Source organism: Cupressus sempervirens, chromosome 1 (assembly GCF_028749045.1).
Source record: "Cupressus sempervirens isolate cs-2001-9-10 chromosome 1, ASM2874904v1, whole genome shotgun sequence".
Classification (NCBI taxonomy): Eukaryota; Viridiplantae; Streptophyta; class Pinopsida; order Cupressales; family Cupressaceae; genus Cupressus; species Cupressus sempervirens.
Genome location: NC_143118.1, coordinates 273,850,052 through 273,867,617, shown reverse-complemented (window position 1 = coordinate 273,867,617; position 17,566 = coordinate 273,850,052).

The following is a 17,566-nucleotide window of genomic DNA, read 5'->3' as shown; positions in this document are numbered from 1 at the left end:
GAGAAGCTTTGTGAGATGGAGAGGATATGGAAGAGCATGTAGGGGGATCATGATGGATGATGTGCCCTGATATGTGCCTTTGTTGATCTTGTGTAGGAATGGAGAGAATATGATTTTTATGATGGCTGATAGGAGGATGGAGGATGGTAGATTTTGGGACATGGGGACACAAAATGGATTTAGCGGATGAAGGGGGGATATGGTAGGTTGTTTTGGGTTGCAAAGATGGTGGAGGGGGGATGACATAAGATTTATTGAAGGAGTGATGAGAGGCTAGCATGGTGGACCTAGAGATAGGCTTGGTTTGGGGATGGCGTGTACCAACACTTTTAGATGGTGAGCCTTTGGATACATATCCAAGACCATGAAATCCTGGATTCTTTTGTGCAATAATAGGCTTTCTGATTCCTTGCTCTTGTGGTCCTAAACCTTGACCTTGATAATGCCATCAATTGACCATTTGAACAAGCTGAAGAAACTTTTTGCTTGTAGAAAATGGTAGAAGTGCTTTATTAGATGTACTGGGGGAGATACTATTCTTAATTCTTTTGCTGAGAGGGGGCCACCATGGATGAATGTAAGTGAACCAAGAGGGTAGATTATAGATGGTGGAATAACTTGGATAGGTGGTAAGATGGAAGCATGGAGCAAAGGAGATAGTAGGATAGGATCTTGATTTAGCTGATGGGATGAAAAGATATCCTACAGTAGAGGAGGTATGGCTTGAGGTTTTGGAGATGGAGGGGATGGTGACTACACTATGGATGGAAGACATGGTACAATGATATCTTGGTTTATGCTTTGGGGGATGTCAACATGCTTTTGCAGGATCTTGATAGGATTGGATTGGAGTGGATGGTGTGATAGGAGGTGAAGGGATGGATTCTTCAAAGGCAACAGATGGATAGATGGGAGATTCGGTAGTGGAGATGGGTGAGTAGAAGATGGATGCATAAGGGTCATTACGGAAGATTTGGGAAATTCTTGGAGGTGATGTGGATAGGATTTGGAGGGATTTGACAGGTGGTGGAATTTTGATGCTTGCGGGAAGTGGAAAGATTTTAAGCAATTTGATGGATGGTATGGGGATGATAGCTATGGGAGATGGAGGTGATATTATAGATGGGGAAGTTTCATCACTGACTACTTCACATGATTGAATTAGATGACATGGCTTATCGACTGTTGGAGGTAGCTTTTCTTGTATTTTCTCTAGGAGATTCCTGGGAGACTCGTGTGTCAGAGGTGGAGGTGGTGGATTGACAGGAATAGCTAGTGTGATGGGGGTGGAAGATTGGAAGCTTGGTTGATTGGGTGATGGAGGAGAAGCTAGGATATGAGATGGCATGACTAGATAGTTTGGAGGAATGCTTGGATTTTGGGGGATGGTTGGCAGAAGGCATCTAAGGCTCTCAAGATACCTGTCATAGTCAACAAGATTTTCATCATCATTGGAATAGGATGTAGTGGGAGAAAGGACAATGTGACCAAACTCATCATGATAGGGTTGGGATTTCATGTTTTGATGATGAGTTGGATGGGGATGGGGTCTTGCATATGGATGAACACGGAAGCTCATGGTTGGATTTGGATTAAGCATAGATTTTGGATTGGCTGATGAAAGATTTTCTAGGGAGAGTCAAAGCTGCATGATAGATCTAAGGAGGATTGGTTGGAGATTTTTGGCTTTCCTGTGGATGGAAGACTTCAAGGGTATGCTGTCAAAAAGTGAGAGTTTTTCTTTCCTATGTGGAGGATTGGTGGCTTTTGGTGTCAACTTGAGGATAGACAAATGATCCTATGGGCATGACACGAGATTGACCACTTGTGGATCCCAACCTTTAGCTTAAGGTGATGAGGGATGACAAGTGACAAGGCTAGATTACCCTAGACAAAGCTCTGTCAAAGGGATAACCTTGGGGAGATTGAGGGATTTGGATAGATTGATTAGATAGAGAACTCTGGCAGAGTAACAACAATTCCTTAAAGGCTTGGGTGATTTTGGATTGGGTTGCTAGCTGGCTGAGGGGATGATTTGGATGGACTTTGGATTTTGGATTGTTCTAAAGAAAAGAACTAGATAGATTCGGTTGCGGCGAGGGAGCTTGGATGATTTTTTGATGAGGCAGTGACTACGCTAAGTATGCCTTGAGTTGGGAGATTTCTGCTTTTCTGGGATTTTGACCAAAGTTGGCAAACATTCATTCAAAAGCTATGAACAAACAAGCAGACAAAAGTTTGGAGCAAGCATGTCAAACACACCAACATCCTAGGAAGCTTTCTACAAGGATGAAATTTGGTTTAGCTAGGGATTCCTTGATATACGCAAGGTACGTGAGGCCCAAATCCATAGATGAAACCAAAACAATGTCACACAGCTGAGAGGAGTGGTAACCCACTTCTCCTCTTTCACTTCTCAAGGGTATAAAGTTCCTGGAGGCTTAGCCCGAGTGACAGAATTTTGATCCCAAGAGAGGTGTCTTTAGATTCACCTCCTGATCTTTATACTCCACTAGAATGCTGGAGTTGAGGTCATCCCAATGGGTGATGAAATCCTCAAGCATGCCTCCTAAAAGCTAAGACAAGATTTTGGATCCTAATATTATGCACCCAAGATGGCCTCGAAAGATGACAAGGGGAGAGAAGACTTGGATGATCTTGGGCTAAAGATAGAGTTCTTTTCCAATTGACGCTTTAAGTTTTTTGATTTAGACCTTTTGAAAACACACGTGATTTAAGATGCAAAGGTTCAATTCTAATTTGACATGCGCCAACAAAAGAGAAGTGATCGAAAAATGAATACACCAAGAAGATTTAGGGTCAACAAAAAGTAAACTCGCACACCTGGAGGCCCTCCACATCAAGTGTCGATTGATTTTTTTTAAGGCATTCAAGATTGAGTGTGAGTTTTTTTTTAGCCCAAAACAAAGATGTGTGTAAAGCTCAATTTCAAGCGCGTGCCTAGAGGCCCTCCACGTCAAGATTTGTTCAATTTTTATGCCCAAATGAAGTGCTAGTGAGACTAATATGCATTCAAGAAATTTTCTATCTTAGAAAAACCAATAAAAACTCAAGTGAGTGGAGTTTGATTTTTGTGGAGCACTTAACACCTTCTGAGGTAGACCCATCCCCATATATGACGCTGATATTGCAACCAATCTTTAGAATGATGGGTGATTAAAAAGGGTGAGTCCAACAACAAATTCACTCAAAGTGTCTTTATTTGTTTTTATAACTTAGAAAGTTTCTAAAATGTGGATTCTTTTTATGCCCCAAAAGATGATTATTTGATTTATGGCATTCAAGATTGGATTTGTTGTTTTAATCATGCATTCATAAAAAAAAAGACAAACTTGATTTTAATCCATGACACTCAAGAGTGATTTTAGCAACATGCATTCAAAGACAAGTGATTAAAATTTTAAGTTTTTTCCTTTGAGCATTCAAGATTGAGATTTTGCGTGTTGTTGTAAGAACTTTGAAGTGCTTTGTTTTAACCTTAGATCATTCAAGATTGAGTTTTTTTGAATTGAAATTCAAAGAGGAAAGAATAGGGATGCTTTTCTTTCCAATGTAGATCATTCAAGATTGTTTTTGACTCAAAAAAAAATGACCCTTTGGACTTTAGTTTTCACTCAAGATTTTGTGTTCTAGTTTGCATGTTTTAAGCCTAAAAAAATGATATTCCTAGATTGTTTTGATACATGAAAAACTTAGGAAACTTTCAAGATTTTGCAACAAGACATTTGTTTGGAACAAATAACAAAGCTTTTAGGACAATTTTGGCAACCATTTAGGACTCTTAGTTTTCATGAAATTTTTAAAAGAACTTTAAAATATTTGCAAATGAGGTTCATTTTATCCTTGATTGATGATTTGAGTTTGATTTAGATTTTAGTGTGCACTTAGTGTTGATTTCAAACCTTTTGAAATGGAAACTTGAAGTTCTTTTTAAGTTTCCAAAAATGAAGTGTTCCTAACTTTGCATGAACTAAAACCTTGATGTTGCAAGGATGCAAATGATTGGATTGGTTTAGTTTCATTTGTTAAAAGATTTTTTTTTGTTGCAAATTTTTAGTTTTTAATGGATTTAAGTATGATTTGGGGGTTCATGTTAAGCACTTAAAAAAAGTGTGTATGATTTTGCTTCCTTAAAAAAAAAAGGCCAAGATCCCTCAAGAAGAAGAAGAAGAAGTAGATGAAATAGAAGAAGAATATAGACAAGAAGAGGAAGAAGAATTCCAAGTGCTCCGTCCACCTATAAGCTTGAAAAATTTTCAAACACTATGAGATAGACTATGAGTTCCTTTGTCTTCTTCATGCTCATGTGGACCTACAAAACCAATTTATACAATCCTACCAATCGCAAAAACAAGCAAAATTAGCCAAAATTAGCAAATGACATACAAAACTTGACTAAAAAAGCTAATGAAGATGACCCATGTGGGGTCCCACTGGGCGTGCCAAAATTTATATGCTACTTTAGTATGTTAGAAACACTAAATTAAAACAATCAAAAAGCATTTGCATACTAATTTAACATAACTTCATGAGAGATAAAGTGAAGTCCTCAAATGAGAATATGAGCCATGGATAGGCTCTCTCAATGAGGATGATCACTTGATGTAGAGGTGTGTGTAATAGCTAAGATGGATTGATTATGTATGTATGCTCAAATGCTCAAATGGGCTTCAATGGAGGATTTTTGATAGATTTTGGTGAATGGATTTGATGTAAAAAATGGCTTCTCAAAATGGCATTATGGCTTTACTTTCTAGATTGTGTTAAAATGGATTTGGAGAGAATTCCTTAAATAGGCAAAGGGCTTGAGGGATCAAGGGCTAGGATGAAAGGATGGGAGAAAGCTTATGGAAGGTTTAGATTGAATGAGAGGAGAGCACATGGATTGTGCTTCCTTACAGCCAATCAGGGAGTGACACATGTCATAGGGTCATTGGTTAGAGCAACAGGGGTTGAAGGGTCAACAAAGGAGGCTCAAAGCTCATAAAGACCCTCATAATGACTTGTAAGAGCAATGAATGGGCTTCTAAGAGTCATTTATGGCTTTATGGGCTTCATAAAGTTCTATAGTTGGGATATCTGTGAGAGAGTTGAGATATTTTGACTTGGGTTGGATTAAGAAAGTCTTAAGCTTGATTTAGGAATGTGCAAATGATTAAAGCTTGGATTAGACTTGGGTTAAGATTAGATTAGACTTGTTAGAGATGGGAAAGTGGATGACATTAAATAAGGGTGGGTGAAGGAGGAGATATTTGTTAACTTTGGCTTGGGTTAGCAAGTCTTAATCCATGTTTAGGGAATGTGACAAGCTTAGGAGGGGATTAGTATTAGGATTAAAGATAAGGATTGACATCTTCTAGAAGAGTCTAGGCTTTGGATGAGGATGAAGATTTTCTAGAAGAGTCTAGAACTTCCTAGGATGAGGATAAAAAAAGTTTTTTAGAAAATAAATAAAGTTTTATTTATTTCAAAGGTTTGGGTTGAGGAGATATTTATTAAAACATTTTTAATAAACATGAGGATTAATATTTAATCTTAATTAAATATTTTGAGTTGGGATTGGGGATAAGAAATGATGAGATTAGCCATTAATCAAAATTAAAGAAGGATTAGAAGATTTTGGAAGAGGTTAGTGGTCTTAAGGAAATTGGCCAAGTTTTGGAAAAAAAATAAATAATTTATTTATTTTGGGATTTTTGGTCAATTTATTAATTAAATAATTAATAAATAAGAAAATAATGTTTAAATAAGATTTAAACATTTTTGGGAGGGATTCCTTAATTAAATATTTTTAATTAAGATAAAGGGATTTAATGGCATAAAAATAAATAAATAAATTAAATAATTAATTAATTAGTAAATGATAATGTCATCAAGGACTTTTTCAGAAAATAAAAATACTTTATTTTCTAAAGAATTTAGGTGTCTACAGGTCTAAAATTACCTCCTAAGTCACCAGGAGTATTTATTGCAAGTGTACTATGCAAATGAGATGATGGGTGCATTTATTATGTAAGACCATGTGTTTGAAAGGTTTTTACCATCAATGTGGTGGTTTGCAAAAGTTGTATAGATGCCTACATATAGATAGCACACATGAAATTGGTAAGACACTAGTTTCTCTTGGAAAGTACAAATCAGTTATATATGGTGTTAAATATGGAAAAGAATTAAAGAGATGTGAATTAGTGAAAAGTGATGTATGTGTAGCTAATTTTATGAAATTATTTCAAGAAAAAATAGTTTATGACTATATAGGTCATACACATAGAGCTAGATGGTTAGATGAGCAATTCAAGTTGTGTAAGGACACTTTTTCCTTGGGTACAATTGTGTCAATTGTTGACTTTAGTGAAAATTATACACTAAAACCTCAAAATGAAGTGCAACCAATGCATTACAACTCTATACAAGTGTCAATTTTTTTACACATAACATTTATTCATGCACATTATAGCATAGATCATGATAGAAAAATATGAAGAGAGTATCACTTCTATATCAATGATGATTGAACTCATTCATCAGATTTTGTGCAAGAATGTTTTAGAGTTTTCTATAAAAATTTGAGGGAAAGAGATGAAATCTACAATCAACACATTATATGGTCAGACAATTGCACTACACAATTCAAGAATGCAAGGGTGTTCTATGGGTTGAGTAGGATGTATGTGACAAGTGGAGTGCAACATTTTTAGAATTTCATTGAGGCAGGACATGGAAAGGGAGAGAATGATGGTGCTGGAGCATGTGTGAAAAGAGCCCTTAGTAGAGAGGAATTAAAGTACAAAGGTGGCACAATATTAGAAAATGTTGAAACAATTATCCAATGGTGCAATTCTACGATGAGACTAGGTAATACAGGTAAGTCTATGGTTTCTAGATATTTTTGGTTGATATGTGAACCTAACATTGAAAATTTGCAAGATTGTTGTACACTTACAAGATCAAGTGAGATGCATTCATTTTCGAGGTTCAAATGTGGTGTCACTAGCTATTCATAGTAGAAAGCTTGCATGCTTTTTCTCTGTGTATGCATCATTTATGGGATGAATGTGAATCAAAAGAGTGGGTTGACCAATGGTCTTGTAGACCTTTGCATCCAATTGATTCATATCAACTTCCTACAACACTATAACTCAACCAGGTTGAAGAATTAATAGATTTTGAGCATGTACTCGACCTAGTTAAACTAGGTACTAAATTGTCAATTTAATACTTGGTTAAAATAGATTACTTTCAATTTTTCCATTTACTTATCCTTCTATATAATGCAAGTCACGTATATCCAGTTATTGCATATGAGAATAATGATGAAGGAACAAATTACTTTCTATGTCGATGTATTGATCCCAAAAAGAAATTGATAGCTACAATCATTAATGGCAAGGATATTGAGTACCCAATAGGATCTGTCATTGTGACAGACACATGACCTAGAAGGTAGTATATTTTTGTCCCCTACTATGAATATCTATTTAAGTCAATTTTTCATGTATATTGTATTGAGATTCTGACTTTAAATTGTCTTTACAATTAATTGTAGGTACCCTATCAAGAAATCTACCATGTGGTTATTTGAGGATTTTGAGACACAAACATATTTTTCATTACTCTAACCTTATTGTTGTAACAAATATTCAATTGATACCATATTGTGGTAGGCCTCTTAACAAGAAGTTGTGGAAAGTACATGAATCCGATCACGAGGCAATACTTGATACAATTAGGGTTAGAGTTGATCCATAAGGTTCCCTTTATTGATTGTGTGCTATATAGCCGAATCATTCTACATATGGTAGAATAATTTTGAAAATTTTGTATATATGTTATGCAAAATGTTGCAACTTCACAGTAATGTGCATATGTAGATGCCAAATTTTTTATATAAAAAAGAGAAGACATGTAACATGTGCATATGTGTATGCCATATTTTGTATAAGAATCCAATAAGAGATGTCACATGTCCATATTTAGATGCCAAATTTTGTATATAAAAAATAAAAAATATGTAACATGTGTATATTTGTATGCCATATATTCTTTTTTATGGGTTTGATGATATCCTTAAAAAAATATTTAATTATCTTCAACTTATATGGATTTAGATGGTTATCCTCTTGCATTTTTCTTCCAAATTTCCTAAAACATTAGGAAAATAAATTATAGATTTGGATACCCATTTGGCTTCTCTACAACATATGCAAAACTTGTATAGGGTTGTTTTGGATTGTGTCCTTTTTGTCACACTATGTCACCCCTCTTTAAGCTTAAAATAGTCCTCTCATTGACACAAGGCATGATGATGACATCATCATGAGGTCAATAGGGTCCATGAAGAGTTAGGGTTAGGTTTTTACCATAGGTAAGGTTTGTGGTTAAGTTTAAGGTAGGGTCAATTTGCAAAAATTGCAAAAGTTGCTAAAGCAACTTTTTGAGCAACTTTTGAGCAATTTTTGCTCTTGACATATTTTGGTCGAATGGGTCCATCTAGGACTATTCTACGACCCTAGTTAAGATTCCTAGGACATATTAAGTAGCCTAATACCTAAAATGCCCACCCCTAACGACTTTTAACCTATTCAATAACTTTTGTCTCATTGAGCAACTTTTGACTAACTTAGGACCTAATCAACAATTTTGGCTTTTCCTAGTAGTCCACAGCTGTTCCATTAGCTCATATTTTTTGGGTTTAGCCTAGGACCAACCTCATTTTAGCCATAATGTCCCTCTGATGGTATTGATCACACTGAACTGAAGCATCCCTAAGGGTCTGTAAGCACCATTTGGCTACGATCTTTGATCAAGCATTTTCTAAGCTCGTGCGAGGTATTGATAAACTGTTAGGTGCTACAAGATCATGTTATCTAGGCCCACAACAACCTATCTCAATTTTTAGAGATTTGACTTTGTTTGGATTTGGCACCCATATCTTGCCTATTGCCAAAAGTTTTAATGTTGCTCAGTTAAAATGAGGAAAGTTGTGTATATTTCAAAATGTTGGTCCTAGGATCGAATCATCTACTGTGTTTAGCCTATGACCAACCTTATTTCAGCCACAAAGTCCCTTTGATGGTATTGACCACACTGAACGAAAGTGTCCCTAAGGGTCTCTAAGCACCATCAGGCCGTGATATTTGATTGGGCATTTCTCTGAGGTTGTGCAAGGTATTGATGAACGGTCAGGTACTAAAGGATCATATTATCTAGGACCAAAACAACCTATCTTAATTTTTAGAGATTTGACTTTGTTTGGATTTGGCACCCATATCTTGCCTATTGCCAAAAGTTGCAATGTTACTCAGTTAAAATGAGCAAAGTTGTGTATATTTCAAACCATTGGTACTAGGATCAAATAATCTACTCTGTGAGCTCTAATTGGTTGGGTTTAACCTAGGACCAACCTTGTCTCAGCCACAACATCCCTCTGATGGTATCGACCACACTGAACAGAAGCATCCCTAAGGATCTCTAAGCACCATCAGGCTGTGATCTTTGATCGAGAATTTCTCTAAGCTCATGCAAGGTATTGATGAATTGTTAGTTGTTATATAATTGTGTTATCTAGACCCACAACAAGCTATCTTAGTTTCTAGAGATTTGACTTTGTTTGGATTTGGCACCCATATCTCGCCTATTGCCAAAAGTTGCAATGATGCTTAGTTAAAATGAGAAAGCTTATGTATATTTCAAACCTTTGGTCCTAGGATTGAATCATCTAGTCCATTAGCTTTGATTGGTTAGGTTTAGCCTAGGACAAACTTCATTTCAGCCATAATGTCCCTCAGACAGTATCAACTACACTAAACAAAAGTGCCCCTAAGGGTCTCTAAACACCATCGGGCTACAATTTTTGATCAGGCATTTCTCTGAGCTCTTGCAAGGTATTGATGAACTACCAGGTGCTACAGGATTGTGTTCTAGGATCACAACAACCTATCTCAATTTTTAGTGATTCGGCTTTGTTTGGATTTGGCACCTATATCTCGCCTATTGCCAAAAGTTGCAATGTTGCTTAGTTAAAGTGAGCAAGGTTGTGTGTATTTCAAACTGTTGGTCCTAGGATTGAATTGTGTACTCTGTTAGCTCTAGTTGGTTGCATTTAGGCTAGGAAAAACCTCGTTTTAGCCACAACTTCCCTCCAATGATATCAACCACACCGAATGGAAGTGTCCTTAAGGGTCTCTATGCACTATCAGGCTACGATCTTTGAGACATACAAAAATCATGACATATTTTTACTTTTTATGTCTTATTACATCAAAATAAGTGACATATGATTAATGTTATAATGAATTTGATAAACATGTTACATTTTCTATATAAAATATTGAATGTTTATGTGTTTGATTAATTACAAGAAAGTAAGGTGAAATACAAGTTTGTATGCACACATTGAACAAGTTGGGTGGAAATCCAAGTTTAATGTATATCAAAATGAATAATATATTATGTCATATCAATCATATAGTTACAAAAAGATGTTATGTCTCATTGGTACAATACAAAAGTCAAATACCTGACAAAAGCCAAATTTTTACAATAGAAATGTCAAATGTACACAATAGAAATATCTAATATATACAGTACAAAAGTTGAATACTTGATAAATGTCGAATGTGTACAATATAAATGTCGAATATGCCCAATACAAATCTCAAATATATACAATACAAAATTCAAATATATGTCAATATCATGTGATGACCACAACTACATATGTATATCACTATCAATATCTATGACTGTGTAGAATAATAAAAATTGAGCCTCTTTGATGTAGTTTGTGGCTCACCAAGTGTTTGCAAAAGAAAAATTAAAATAGACGATCAAATATCTTATCTATAAGTAATATGAAAATAACTAGAAATTGGGTTCTAAATTATGGATAGTTGAGTTGTTCATTACCTCATCCCTTTGTCCCACAATTGGATTGAGTGATAGTAGTCATGGGCTCCTTTGTTGATGGGTGGGATTCCTCACAAAATGATGAGGTAGAGTGATGATGGGAGACACAACTATCAATGAATCAATGCTCACGAGAGTCACAACATGTATGATAAGCCATAAAATGTTAGCATTATAGAGTGGCATCAGGGATTACAAATAGAGTTAAAAAACAAAAAATGTACTATAGCCTAAGCTAGATCTCTAGTGCTAGCAAAAGGTACAAGCACTGATGAATCCATGTTGCTATGAGGCACAACCTATATGGTAAGCATTGAAATGCTAGAAATGTAGAGTAGGTGTTAAGGATTTCTATCACACATAAGAAATCCAAATTGAGATCACAAAAGGGCTTCAACTAAGACTCTACATACATACATCTGACTTCTGTTGTGTTTGAACCCATCTTTGACACTCGGGACTCCTAATAAAATGAAATGGGAAAGGATTTGCATGAAGTCTCAAAGACTGCTTTTATAGGTAAAAGATATATAACACATGTTAATAAGACATATTGTTGATAATTATTATAAAGCTGCAAAAAAACATGTACTCATTTGTAAATGCAACTCTTTAATATGTATATAGAACAAATGCATACTATAACCTAAAATTTATAAGAAGGAAAATATAAAATTTTACCTTTTCCATTACCTCAACATCGAGAGCCTTAGGAGCATTCATCAACTCTATAAAACTAAATTGTTTATACATAAATTAAACAAACAAGTCAACATGTATTTATCAATATTGAGTACATGTATATACATTCATTCTTATTAAATTTCAAAATATAAACTCGACTTGTATTTAATACCTTTTTTTGTTTTGGTGTTCTTGCTGATTTCTTTCCCTTTCCTCTAGACCTCAAGCTATGTGGAGTACCATAAAGAAGAAACAAATATTACATAAGAGGAATCAATAAGACACATCATGAATTCAACTCAAATTGTAAACTTGATAGTTGTGTAAGCTATGATGCTGCATAGCTCTCAAGGTCAAAGTTAATGGTAGAAAGCATGGCACCATCAATTTGAAAAATTTCAGCCCCTAACAAGCCTTATAAAATAGTAAAGAGTATTGTTATAAATATGAGATAATGTTGAAAATGGAAAGAAGGCACAATAACAATGAGAAGATCATAGGAGGGCAAGAAGAAAAAAGGAGTTGAAGGATGATATTGGAAGGATAGTACAAGGCCTAGAAATTGAAAATAAAGAGACTGAGAAGGAAAAGAGAGATGTGAATGAAATTTTGGAACCTTATCAAGAAATAAAAGTGGAGATTCATGATCTCCACACTCCTACAAGACAACCTATGTGATATGGATGTTCTTTGATGTAGATGGGTATATGGAGGATGAACTCACATGAGGTTCATTAGATGGAGTTCGAGGTATGCTAGGAGCAAGATATGTGGATGGGAATTGGATGGATTTGATGAATTGGATGGATACATCATCAGAAGATCAGAAGACTGGAAGCAAGAAAGAGGGAGAAAGCAGAAAAACAAAAGAGGGAGATATTCTGATACTCTACTGATCAATGACAAAAGAGAATCAGATAAGTGAGATTTTGCAACCTAAGAAGGAGTTGCTAATAGAGGGAGAAGTATTATTCACAAGCTTTCTTTTTGGTATTGCCTTACTCTTTTAACCTAGTTAGTTCATCATTTGTTTGACTGGTTGATTAGTTTGGTTTGCCATCAATGCCAAACAAGGAGATTGCTGATATATGATTGAAAAGATCATTTGAGTTAGAAAATTGTTGTAAGAAGTGTTTTTCAATCATTTTTTTGTCATTGATGTCAAACCTGCTATATGTTCATAAGAAAATTTCTTCTATGCTTCAAGCACTATTACTTAGTTGATTGATGAAGAGGATTTGATCAACAAGATGTAACAAAAGTACTTAGAGGAAAGGTTGAGTTATGATTATGTATTGAAGTGCAAGAACCAGTAAAGACAATGATAACATAATGTATTCATAATCTACTTGGGGTCACAAAATGTTTGGCTACACTTAGAAAGTTTAGATGAAAAAGGTTGGACAAAATTCATTTGCTAAGCTTGACCAAGTTGATAGAAGGTGTCAAGTAAAGTTAGTGCAAGCCAAGCAAAAAGTTAGTTGGAGCTGAGTGAAAGCAATTTCTAGTGGATGTCGAGCAAACTAATAGGTGCCAAGCAAGTTTGTAGATGTCGAGTGATTTTTAGTATGTGCCAAGCACCACTAAAATCTAGTTGATGCCGAGCAACACAGTATGTGCCGAGCATTAGTAAATTGATAATGCTGAGTTGCTATATTATGAATAAGATTGAAGATTTTCCAAATGAAAGTCGACAAGCTTGTTTTCTTGGAACTTGTGAATCAGGAGGAAGATAAGATTGATGAGCTGGAGGCACATAATCTTATGTAAACCATTTTGGAGGTGAATTCAAATGGATTCTAGGAGAAGTTTCTAGAGAAGACACGATATGGAGTAGATACATTGTATCCTACCTAATCCATTGAAAACCCTAATTTTTGAAATGGATAATGAGCGAGAAAAAGAGTTCTAATTCCCTATTTCTAGGGATGCCTGGTCATGAAGCAAAGGTTGAGAGGTCAGAGAGTTTTTGGATGCAAAAATTTGACAAGGTGAAGGAAGAGGGTTTGCTTCATCAAGTGACCCAGGAAGAGAAGTCTACAATGACGAGCTAAGCAAGAAGGCTAGAGAAGGTTGAATGCTTGAAGGGTAAACAAGTTGTCAGATCTGTAAAGCTTGGAAACCAAGTAGAGTTGAGGATTGAATAGTGATCTATAATTTGCAAGTAAGGTTGTAAGTTGTATAAGATCAAACTCTACTATTACTCTCTAATGATTCTATCAGATTAGGGTAAATCCTTTGGAGAAAGGTTGAGTTAACAGTCATTGGAAAATCCTTTAATAGGGTGGCATTCCAAGAAAATGATCTAAAGTCCTCTAATGAGGCTCACTTTTAATAAGGTGATTAAAATCCCTTAACCAAGTCACATTTAATAGTGTGTGTTGTAACCTTTAATAGGGTTGGCCTTTAACAGGGCATCACTTCAGAAGAGTGAGAAAGGAGTAGCATGTTACTGGTGGTTTTTCCCAAATTGGGTTTCCATGTTAAGTCATTGTGTCAAGTGTACTAAAGGATGTGTTGTGTTTTATGCTTTACATTTTTGCATGTTAGTTTAACAACAATATATCAGTTTTGGTTAACACACAATGAATGCATGCATGGCTAATAATGTTATATGGGTTCATTGAATTCTGAAAAAGTTTTTATTTAGGGGCATATGCACCGAGTTGTGGCGCCAAAAAGATGACAATTTTTTTTTTTTTTTTCTAATTTTCAAGAGCGCGTACCCACTGTTTTGATGACAAAAAAGTTATATGATGGACTGCAGACCCACGGCCCATCATTTTCATCTTGTTTTTTGGCTCTCCAACAATGTGTACGCAGGTTTGACAGTGAAATTTCACCACCATTTGCCAAAATGCCTCCTCACCGACGAAATCCAAGACAACGAGCACACCCACAACAAAGAGGTAAGCGATTTAAACTTAACTTTGCATTGTTTAATATGTTTTCCATATTGTTTTATTGGTTTTTTATATTCTTTTGTAGGGTTTTTACAAATTTCATTTAGATTTGTTTATTTAGTTGGATTTCAATTGATTTTTTATCAGGAAATGTCCATAATCAACCGAAAAATCCACAAAACCCTCAAGAAGCTTAAAATCAAAACCCTTAAGAACCTCAAAATCAAAACCCTCCTCAAGAAGAACAACAAATTCCACAAACCGAACCAATTGCAAGACCTCTACCAAGCACACAAGAAAATATAATAAATGAAATAGAGAGAGAGGCAAAACTGAATTAGAAAGACTCATTGCTCGGTTGAAAGAATCCAAACAAACCAATCCAAAGAGGGCTCAATTGGCATCATCCCTCGAATCCATTAACACTCAGATAGCCTTAGTTAGTGGTCAGTTAGATATTTGGCGGGCTAAGAGGGATGAACAAAAAAGATTTTATGCAAATAAATTGTCATATGAAGATGTTAAAAAAAAAGAAATACCAAAAGGTAGTATATGTGCATTATTTAGAAAACTCGGTGAGCAAAATACTGTTAGAGAGGGTACTAAATGATTCCCCATCCATTGGTGCATACATGATGTTATTAGAAATAATTTTTGGGATAGATGGTGGATGGTTTTTGATGCCCCTCCTTGCAACAATCACGAGGTCCCCATGTATTTTTTGAAGAAATTATATTGTGAGTTTGTCCTTGGAGAGATCCCCAATTATTTTGATATGTTAGACTCCCAGGGTAGAGGTGGGGGGTCATCATTTGAGAGGCCAGGAGCACATCATGACCCTAATGTAGTTAGGGCACCTGTGGTCCATCCACAACATGAGCATGTGATTATTCCTTCAGTTGTGAAGGAACATGTAGAGGCCAGCACTCTAGGGACCATTAATGCTTTGATGCAGACCCTCATCCATTCCACGAGCCCATTAGTTGAGGGGGAGCCTTCTATGCATCGTGGTCACATGTGCACTTCATGCGAATCCCTATGTACATTTGGCTCTCATGTCAGAGATGGTGTAGATAACGAGCTTGTCACCGATTAGTTCCTGAACGAGACATTTGGCATTGACACACAAGTAAATTACTAATTTGATCATATTTCATATGTATAGTGAATGATTAATTAATTAGCATTTATTGAAATTGTTCAAAATTTAGGGTCAAAGTGTTGCTGGGCCTAGCAGCGATCCTCTAGGCCCATTTTTTGTCCCTTCGACGAGTCCTGAGGTATGTATCAATTTAATCATTTTAATTAATACATATATTTATTATGTAATCATATTAAGGTTGACAAAAAAAATTATGCATGTGCATCAGTTCTCCACAGGACCCTCAACCTTTACCACAGACATAGAGCAGAGACATCATACGAGCTTCACATAGGTACAATTGTTTCATGTTAATTTAATTCATTTGATTATATTTATTCCATGTTTCATGTTAGATATAACGTGTATTGTATGACATGCAGCTCATGATGTCGGACACACCTCCTCATCTGCAATAGTCTGTTGATAGTGGAGTGGCCGCAGCTGTGGCTAGCTCACAACCACTGACGGAGGTATGAAATAATTTTCTTCATTTTAGTTTTTGTTTATAATAGTTAATCTCAAAATTTCTAATGTTATTTATAAGTGATTATATTTATTGAATTGTTGTAGGGTCTTGTCACGCCTGATCATCCACAAGCATTTGAGGTGGACTTATAGAGTGACTATTTGTTGGTGGTAAGAAAATAATTGATTTTGTGTGTACATATATTTGATTTCAATGTATAATAAATATTGATTCATATCTACTTTCTTTGTATTAGTTGGACCTGGAGAAGAGCCTCAACAAGAGGTCAAGTGAGCGTGTCAGGAGGGCCCCATCATCTCCACTGTCTCCCTCCACACGATGACAGAGGACGTCAAGAGACTTGTTTCATTCCCCTTGTGGGAAGGAAAATATGTAGTTGAGATATTTGATACACACACACACACACACATATAGATTTGTTTCCTTCCCCATGTATATATATAGGCATCAGAGAGACATATTCGACATACATTTGATGTACATATGACATTCTATATTTGATGTATGACATTATTGGTTAATATATGATATGTTTGTTCATATACGACATTATTGGTTATCAAAATATGTTATGTGTTTGTTAATGTATATGACATTATTGGTTATCATTTTATATTATATGTTTGTTCATGTATGATGTTAAATTAGATATGTTCGTGTATGACATTAAATCAGATATGTGCATGTATGAAATTAAATTCAATTGCTAGAGAGTTGCCATTATGTCTACCAACTAGTAGATATTATTTTTTGCTTTATTAGTATTTCTCAAAAATTGCAAAGAAGCTGTTTCTGGTGAATAGTTGTAAACAATTGTGATCATCGACTTCATGTACTCATGGCCTTGGCTGCAAACACTCGTAACTTTGGCTATAAGCATCCATGGCTTTGGCTATGTGCACTAGTGGCTTTGGCTGTGAGCATTTATGGCTTTGGTTGTAGGCACAATATAGCCTTGGCTGTAGGTTGTCTTTCTTGCTGCATGTCAAAGTTACCTTCAAGAATATCATTAGTCTAAGATCATTAGAATTAAAATACTACAACATAATACCTTGGAAATAATAGTCTTTAACCCATTACTTTATTTGTTAAAACATCATGTAGTATCTACTGTAGTGCTTCTACTCAAATATGTTTTCAAAAATACTTAGTATGGCAAAGAAATGTCTATGGAAATCTTGTCAAATAGGATATTGAGGAACTAAATGTGGACAATCATTAGTACCCATCAATAAGAACACAAACATCTTTCTCAAGCAAGCCATATGACATTAGCTTAATTTATAAATTTCCTTTGCAAATAACTAGAAGATGCTATGAATCTTAATACTGAGTTAATTACGAACTCATTATTCCATCCAAGAAGCATATATCACCCTAAACCAATTAACTGACAGGATAAAAATTAATTCAATTTCA